We start from the raw sequence: 9772 nt of genomic DNA, 5'->3' as shown, positions 1-9772 counted from the left end.
TTCAACCATCTAATGGAGGTATTAAATGCAGAACTCAAAGGAGCAGAGCCTGCAGATTTCTGAGGAAGGGAAGATTGAGATTAATTAATTATATATTAAGGCAAGTCATATTCGTGACTGAAGAAAACAGGCATAAAAATTTAGGAAAACCTTTGATTCCTAAAAAGTCAATTGGGAAAGTTAAGCCAGTCAATAAGTAGGTATATATCTCAATAATGAAAACATAAAACGGTGAAGCAATTTAGAGAAGTCAATGAATTTAGAAATAAAATCAATTTTAAATAATCTACAATTTTATGGTTTCACAACACAATAATTTTTAATAAAAAATTAATTAACATTTTTGGACTGAAAATAAAGCCCAAGACTATGACCCTCCCCCCAAAAAAAGAATGATTTTGAATGAGTTGGAGAAGGAAGAATATGAAATATGTGTTCCTATTTCACTTAAGAATGCCAATTATTAATGTTCATTTCTGGACATGGAAAGTTAAAAAACAATTATAACTTATTTATATATGTCAGTTCTCTTAATAGAAAACTGACTTTATAATTCATAAGTTACAAAAGGTGAAAGTAAGATTTAGTAACATGGGAAATACATAGAAAATATTCAGAGACATGAAACATAGAAAAAAGTCAAACGAACACATTTTACATTGTATAGGATAAACTTATCTCTTAAGAGGAAAAAGACTCACTTTAGGAGACCAAAAATAAGTTTGACTACATATCCCACATCAAAAACTAAAGGACTCTATAAAGTTAAAATTAAGAAAAACATCAACAGATTTAGGCAAATAAAAACCTTAAAAATCTGGCATTACAATACTTATTTCCAATAAATTTCAATTAAAATTAAAAGTACATGTGATATTTCTTTAAAATGATTTCAGAAGCAAACTACAGTGAAGTTGTGAGTATTGGTGGAACAATACATAGATATATAGATGTATGTAAAAATGTTTGAAACTCACAGAGTTACTGATAGGAATATAATATGATGTTAAACATACATAAACCAGCTCTGTCCTTTAAATATCAAAGTGATTCATAATAACAAGTATACAGAAATCTGAAAAAAATGTAATCATTGTAATTTTTGTGAGTATATTAACTTTATTTACCCTACAAATATAAAATACATCTTCTTTTTGCCTGCTATGGGATATTTTCATAACTCTCCCCCATTAATTTCTGCTCATAATTCTATAAATATAATTATTAAGATCTTTGTCTTCTTATCTTTAGAATTTTAAAGTTTTATTATTTAAATTTTTTTCCTTGAATTCCATTTTTCTCTTACTTCATAATTTGTATAGTTACACTCAGGAAATGTAGGTTCCAGAGCTGACAGCCTTGGAGAAGGCTGAGTCCACAATTATAAAAAATGCCTAAAGATTTTCTTCCTCATCTGTTCCAGCAGTACCTCTCCAATTATAATGGTACCCAACTGATGTGCCTTCAGTTCTAAATTATTATGTTACCTTGTACATAGTGGTATTAAAAAAACATCTGTTGAATGAATTAACAAACCAGTATGTGTGTGGGTGTGCATATATGTTTGTCTTCCTGTCAAACACCATGTATTTTCCTTATGAAGATTTGTTTTCTAAGTGGCATAGTCTCCAGATTTATAAGTACGGAATGAGGTGGTGGGGAGAAAGGCCTGGGATCCGTGTGCTCAATTGCTGGAGGCCATGCTAGCTGTGTAGTTATTTCATTTGAGTCATCTTCTAGGCACTACCTGGGGTTTATTGAGGAACAACTTAGTTTTGAAACATCTAGCAGACATTCATGGGAGGAGGCAGATTACAGACAGTTTACTCAGGCTTCCAGCAACAATTGTCAAGCAGCCATCCTCTAGTATGCTCATTTCTGTTTTGGTGTACATCCTTTGTCTGCAGGACTGCAAAGATTTCCTGGTGGGTTCTCCTCAGTTTCTTTGCATATCTATGAAGTAAAAGGAGGCACTGGCTAGAGTTACGAATAAGTCTAATATTTTGAAATGTGATATGACTACTGAAAGGTTGGGCTGATCTGAAAGGATTCTTATCAAGACCCACTCAAAATTATTGAACATAAAAAAGAAACTTGTATAGTCATTTTAAACTTCAACCATGAGCCTTGCTCCTCTCCAAGAGGACTTTGTCACAATGTTGCTTCAGTTTAGCTTATCTGACTCCCTGGCTTTCAAATGACTTTCAAATGACCCCCACAGGACAGGGGAAAAGTAACTGAGAAGTTCAGAGTATTTATGGCTCACATCATCTTTTTTTATATTTCCTGGGGTTCTTCCCCAATTAAATTACTGTTTGCTTATTTGGAGTCATCAATTGAATAAGTCACTTTCTCCACTTGGAAGACACTAATACAAACTAGTTAATTGTACAATGACCAATTGCACAGGACATCCACACTGACAAAGTGGTAGTTTTTATAACCTTCGTTCTCAAATTTCTCCTCTTCATGTACCAAAGATCCTTACCACAGTCCACAAGAGTACTCTAAATCTGCTAGTTCACACAAATCTGCAGTTCCTAGGTAGCTAATTTGGTCTAGAAAGAGTGACGCTTGAACTATCTCCAAAATCTAACTATGATACTTGGTTCTGGGTGAGATCTAACTGCCCATTATTGATTAGACTTATAAAATGACCATGAGAGCTTAAACTAAGAAGCCTTGTTGCAACTAATTTTCATAACTTATTCAGCAGCTTCATTGTTCATCAGAATTGCTCAGCTTTCTCTCATGGAATATGTATGGAAGAGATCAAAAAGTTAAACACCTTAATGAGATATATGTTCTTTTAGTACAGGGGTTGGCAAACTTTCTTTGTAAAGGGTCAGATAGTCAATATTTTAGACCTTGTGGGCCTTACAGTCTCTTGGGCGAGGGCTCAAAGTATGCTAGCGTTCAAAACCAGCTAGAAACAATATGTGAACGGTTGGAAATGGCTGTGTTCCAATACAGTTTTAACTCTGGACATTAAACTTTGAATTTCAAATAGTTTTCATGTATTACAAAATATTCTTTTTCTGAATTTTTTTTCAACCATTTGACAGTGTAAATTTCCATATACAAATGGGCAGAAGGTGAGATTTGGCTAACAGGGTATAGTTTTCTGACCTTTGCTATAGTATATAAACTTCAAGATATATTTTAGAAAATACTCATAGTCCAAAGTTCAATCTGTTTTTCTCCTCTGCCCATAAGCAAAAAGCACTGATGGAATAAGTGGGAACTGGCCACTCTGCTCTGTCAACCCCAGGCTAAAAATCCACAAAGCTCCTTGGCTCACACTTTAAAAATCTGTTCCAGTTCTAATTCAGGTCCCTGACAACTTGGATGTGATTTGCCTTCGTTCTTTATCCCTCCTGTCAAGGCAATGGCTCTCTGCATGCTTTCTTAGCCACAGTTGGAGAATCTGCTAGTGTTCACTTATTCCATATTCCATAGAGGGGATAATTAACTAAGACTCAGAATAGCAAGCAAGTTTGACAGTGCCCTTCTTGGAACCAATGAGGAATGGGAGGTCTGCTTTTATTTAAGCCAGATATAAAGGAGAAATGTACATGATCTTAAATATATACATATTTTTAAACTAATACATGCACCAAGTTTAAAAAGTAAAAAGATCCTAATAAGATGTAAGTGAACCATCCACCTACACTGAAGTCCTGATTATTATATTATTTTTGTATTATATTATTATTTTATTTTTTTATCTGGTATTTACTTCCACTTTTTAATGGTAATGCTTGCCTTGCTATTTTATTTAACATCGCTGAGCATAATCTCTTGACTTGCTATTATGGTTTAATCAGCTCAAATACAACACTGTGTCCTGCTTCTGCCTAATATATTGCAGTTTTTGGCTAAATTGATATTTAGCATTTATAATATTATGACCAAATAAATATCATTTACTTGGAGTCAAGTGATTCACTATATTTACATTTGCTCAGTTCTATAATGTTTTCATTTTCCCTAGAATCAATTACCTCTCAGTTATATGTTCATTTCTCTATGTACCTATTGATAATTCTTCACACTGTCCAAGAGTTTCAAATAGCCTCTCAATACAGTACTCTAAACTAAAAACCCTCCCCATACTCTGTTCACTACATGCACGTTTTTCCCCCTCCTTGTGAGCCTTTTGTTTTCTTGCTCAAATCTGGGCCAACTATGCACGCAAGGATGCTCCAGTTCCCCTGAATCTCATTCTGATGAATCTCCTTACCATTTTCCTTTGTAAAATGCTCTGTTTTCAGAATCTGAAATTTTCCTTTTCCGAGGTTTAAGTACTGTTTTTTTGTGGATTTCACCATCCTAAAAAAGAGGTCAGAGGAGTGAAATTTTTGGTGACTTGCTTATCGAAAAATTTCTTTATTCCATTCTCAAAGTTGATGAACTATTTAAGTATATAACGCATGATTAAAATTAATTGTCCCTCAAAAATTTGAGACATTTTTCCATTTTCTTTTAGCTTTCAATGTTGCTTTTAGGATTCTTCTGTTCAAAAATTTCTGTGATCACCCCTCCTGTGTTTTTTTCTTACTATTAAAGCTTTCTCTCTCTTTCTCTCTCTCTCTCTTTCTCTCTCCCTCCCTCCCACTTTTAATTTAACAGTTATATGCCATACTGAGAATTTTTTGCATCCATTATGTTGAGCACTTATACATATAGAAATATATGCAAATTTATGCTGGGGATAATCGTTACATTATTTCTGTGATATCTTTTTTTTAGTTTTTCTTTTCTTTATGGAATTTCGATAAGGTGCATATTTGAATTCCTATACTGATTCTCAATTTTCTTATATTTTCTCTCCTGCTATTCTCTTTTTTGCTTGTCTTTTACTTGCAAGGGAACTTCATTATCTTTATCCTTCTACTTTCCTACCTTATACTGAAGTTATGATTTTTTAAATTTATCTTACTTTTAATTTCTAAGAGCTCCTTTAATTTTCTGATTTTTCCTTTTTATAGTATCTTAGATTTGATTCTCTTTCAGACTATTACTTTTAAAATAAATTCCCATCTCTTTTTTGCACTTTGCCTATTTCATCTGAGTTCCTTTGCTTCTGTTCATTTTATTTGTGGTCTTATGGTGGCTTCTGTTCTCAGAAGTCTAGTGATCCTGGGAATCTCATACACATTCAGCCATGAAACAAGACAAAGCTGATAGAAATGTCTACTTAATTCGAGAAAAATCATCTTTAAATGGAAGTTTCTTTCCTAAAAATTTCTTATAACTGAAAGCTGGTAGTGCTGAATGTTAGAATATGGAAGAAATGAGAAAATTTTAGTTAAATGTGAAATCTTAGAGGCTGGGTAATAGACTATACTACTACTATAATTATACCTACTTGCTTGTTACCATGTATAAAATGGGTATTTTAGATTTTATTTACAGAGACCATTTTTCTTCACCTCATCCTTGGTTGAATTGCCTCAGATCCCACATATACCCGTAATTGTACTATTTTTTGAACACTGTAAAGATGAAAAGTGGTGGATTTTTATATCTGCATTAGTAATGTTTTACTTTCAAAAGCTACCCTGAAGTTGAGTTGATCTCCAATAATTTGAAAGAACATTTTATTACTATGTATTGGTAATGTCTGTTTTTATAAATATACTCAGTTTTATATTCTTCCTTTTTAAGCAAATGTGACAATTCCTTATGTACTTTTGATTTTAATACAACTGTTAGGCAAATAAACAAAGAATAATAATATATAAAGTTTACTATATTTATGGCAAACTTTTGGGTTCCTTGTAGGAATACATTTAATTTCACTTGATCCAAGGGTCATGTGCTATTTTTATTGTTACCTGCACTTTACAGATAGGGAATCTGAAAAAAAAAGAGAAAAGTAATATGCCCAAACTCTATAGAAAGTAAGTAGCAGAACTTGGGTTTGAACTTGAGCTATTGGGATGACCACTTAGGTCTACTGGACCTTGAAGAAAAAATAACACCCACAGACTATTTTGGTTTATATGGAAGGGTAAAATATCATAAATAAAAATTTGAATTTATAAGTAAATTGATGTTCCATATATTGCCATTTAAATGACAATTAGTACACATAGAGTACTCTATGATTTAAACATTTCCCATTTATTCCTAAAAACAGCACTTATCCTTCAATTTGCCTGGAACATGCTTGCAGACCATGATATCCTGAAATCAATTTTTATAGGAAAATACAAATGTCTTAGTGAACTTTTAGGTTTACTCTAAGTAAGTGCAAGTTTATAGACATATGACAGTAAAAACAGCTTTCATTATTAATCAAATTTCTCTTTTCATCCAGAACTGAAGAATGGACGTGTCCTAGGTACAACAAGAGGGAGGCAAGAGAAAGCTCCACCACCAGAAACTGAGGTATGTGTTGAGATGCCTTCCAGAAAATATAAGTAGGGTCTTTTCTGCACAAACACAGTCCATGGCAGGGATATATTAAAATACTGTGGTACTGGAGTGGGTATCTTGGGGTTCCAAAGGCAGAACAAAACTAGAACCATGGGTATAATCTACAAGGTATTTAATAAAGATCTGCATCATGGTAATCAACAGCACATTGTACCTGTAGATGTCAGAATCCCTCTTACCATTGGCTTCACTCCTTCAGAAAGGGACCAAGATGACCTTTGAGAAAGATAAGATTTTAAAATTTTATTTAAAGTGAAATAACATCCAGAATAAAAAATAGAATGAAAAGAAAATAATAACCAAGATCATCGATTTTCTGAAGGATGAAGATCAGCAGGAAAAGTTTTTCGTATTGAGGCCTGGCCAGTGTGGCTGAGCAGATGGCTTTGTACACATTGCTGGAGTCCCATCTGAGGAAAATCTGGTCCAGAGATGCAAATAAACCTTCCTTCATCTCTTCTTAGCTGATGAAATAAAAGTGTTTATTGTTCAAAAATAATCTACTATGAACGTAATGAGTATTTCTGCTGACAGAAAAAAGATTAGAAGAGTAGGGCAGGTGGACATTAACATTTCTAATTTAAAAATCATCTTAGTTAGTCATACTTTATTGCAACCATGTTAACCCAAATTTTGCATTTACTTTCTGAAGATAATTCATTTCATGCATGATTTCTTGGGGCATTTTCCTTTTCATGGAATTTCTCAGAATATTCACAATATAGAACAATATTCCTAGTACACAGTAATATAATGGGCTTTTATAAATGTACAGTAAAATAATAAAAAATATTTTATTATATCATCATTGGGAATGCCACTTTAATCTCAAACTCTAAGGCCGATTCACCTTACAGAAATTCACGCTCTATTTTTTTTCTAGGTTGATATGGAATATTGAGTTACAATTCCTTCCTCTGTTTATCTAAGCTCTGTGCTGACTTTTTTTTCTTGTAGATTTATTCCTAGCTATAGTTGCTAGTATAAGTTACTTAGCCTGTGTGAACTTCATATATACCTAGGTGGCCAGAAAAATGAACAAGCAATAAGATAAAACAAACAAGCAAAATACCCTCTTATGTCCAGAACAATTGAAAAGAAACACTTCTGTGGCAGAGAAAAGAAGCTACCTACCAAAATCTTTTCTCCTATCCATAATATAGAGATGTAGATTAAAACTGAATACTTAGGCAAGAACTATATTTTCCAGTTCCCTTGCAGTCATGGGTGATTATATTATTAGTCCCTCCCAGTAGAAAGTGAATGGAACTGACATATGTTACTTCTAAACCAAGGCTTTTAAGAAACCAATATGTCTCTTCCATGCTGTCTTTTTCTCAATCCAATGACTGAATGTATTGCAAATGATATCCTATGGGTTACTTGAGCTGTGAGACAGAAGGAACTAGGATTCTTGCAAAACCACATAGAAGAGAATGGTCCCATCAGCCTAACCAATCACCAAGAATTGTTTTATGAGAAAGAAATATTTTTATTTTATTCTTTTGAGTCGTTGCATTTGGATTTACCACTGCATTCTTGCCTATCATCACTGATAAATCCTCTCTCTGTTACTAACCACAAAGCCTCTTTAAGTTTTCCAAAGATCTTAAAGTCTACACAACTATCCAGGGGCTTTTGTAACTTGGCCTACTTTCCAGGTGAGCAGACACACTTTGCAGGTATTTGACTGTGGCTCTTGGATTGGGAGATGGAAGGGCAGGGATTCTTATAACTATTGGCACACAATGGAAATCTTTTTATGGAATGATAAATGTGATATTAATAATGCACATTATTACAGTGATTTTACCACTTCTTCAGGTAGCAACATACTCCCTTGAATTTAACGAATATTATTTGCTGTGCCCATGAACATTCATTGACAGGTTTGATGAGGCCACATACCTGTTTTCCTTTTTCAGACAGCAAAAGCTGTTTCATGGAACAAGTGTTTTAGATGAAAATGAATAGGTAGGAAATAAAACTATAATGTAAATCTAGGCCCATAGTTGGATAGTTGACAGCTGCATGTCTGAGGGAGAAAATAGTCAATATTTTCTGTGATGATAGATTGAAATGAGATTAAAATACAGCTGGATTTCATCTGATAGTTCTCAATAGGAACATTTCTCTCAGACTTAAAACAAGTATCTGGATGAGTTTGAAGCATTAGACTCTTCATTAATCATAAATTTTATTGCTTTTCTTTGAATACAAATATTGCTAATTTTTATGTATCTAAGCTGGTATTTCAGAAATAAGGAATACATTGCTAAATACTGTTTGCAACAGGTTCAAACTTGCTTGTGTGTGACTATGTGATTATTCCTCTGAAGTCCAACCAAAACAGTGTGCTTAATTCATATTTCTTACAAGATTAAAAAAGATATGACCATACTCCAGTGAGTTCATAAACTGTGATTTTAAAAAACATTGCAGCCACTTAGAGTTTCTTTTAGATATGTCATAATTATGTTCAGATATGTGCTTAATCAGTATGCTTCAAATATTATCCAAAAGAAATAAGACTTCATATATGTAACATGAACCATCCTTTCATTAACATTAAATACATTTAGTTTATTAAATAAAAGACATACCCAAATATTTTCCTTTGTTTTATGTTTTTCATGCAGAATTCTATGTTTATTTTGTTCTATTTTATTGTGCATAATATTAAAGTTCTTGTTAGTTAGAATACAGACATGAATTACATGAGGGAAAGACATTCTTAATTACCTGAAAACACAAGAAATTCATGCTGTCAGCCTGCAAATGTTGTGAAAGCTAGCAACAAAGATTATGATGATATTCATTGCTCTGAGGACAAAGGCTGAAATTTAGCCTGGCCCACAAACCCTAGATCATCTGTTCTTCATCTGCCTCACAAGTCTCATTTAGCATTATGCTTTCACCTCAGGCTCTATGCTCCAGCTATTATGACCTCTTTTCAGTTCCATCTTGAACATTCCAGACTATTTAGCTTGCCTGAAATTTTCTTCCCCTGCTCACCCACGGCATTCAATCCTTATCTAGTTGAATCTTACTTTCTGTCAGATCTTAGTTCAACAGTCACTTCCTCAGGAAAGCCTACACTAGCCTCCATACTTAGGTGATTTTCACCTAATGTATACTTTATCAGCATGCCCCTCTCCTTCATATCTTTTGCCCTATTCAATTTTTTTTTTGTTTGTGTGACACTCTGTTGAATGTTATTCTTTCTTGCTAAGCAGCAAGGCTATGACATTTTTGGTCACCTTTATATTTTCATCACTTAAAAAACCTGTTGCTCATAGCGAGAGCCGAATAAATATCAGTTAAGTGG

General features: G+C 33.4%; 1 long non-coding RNA gene across 2 annotated transcripts; it reads right to left on the bottom strand.

Moving 5' to 3' along the window:
* Nucleotides 1-1744: 1744 nt before the first annotated feature.
* Nucleotides 1745-9238, bottom strand: LOC141278173 (uncharacterized). Of its 2 annotated transcripts, XR_012330513.1 has the most exons (5): nt 9187-9238; nt 6745-6908; nt 6624-6660; nt 4244-4332; nt 1745-1953 (listed from the first exon to the last, which is right to left on the bottom strand). It is a non-coding gene; the product is annotated as an uncharacterized lncRNA (long non-coding RNA). The 2 variants fall into 2 exon arrangements; XR_012330512.1 differs by having other exon boundaries at nt 6624-6908.
* Nucleotides 9239-9772: the final 534 nt, after the last annotated feature.

This window comes from Tursiops truncatus, chromosome 3, assembly GCF_011762595.2.
Source record: "Tursiops truncatus isolate mTurTru1 chromosome 3, mTurTru1.mat.Y, whole genome shotgun sequence".
NCBI classification, from domain to species: Eukaryota; Metazoa; Chordata; class Mammalia; order Artiodactyla; family Delphinidae; genus Tursiops; species Tursiops truncatus.
This window is presented reverse-complemented; position numbering and strand designations above follow the sequence as displayed.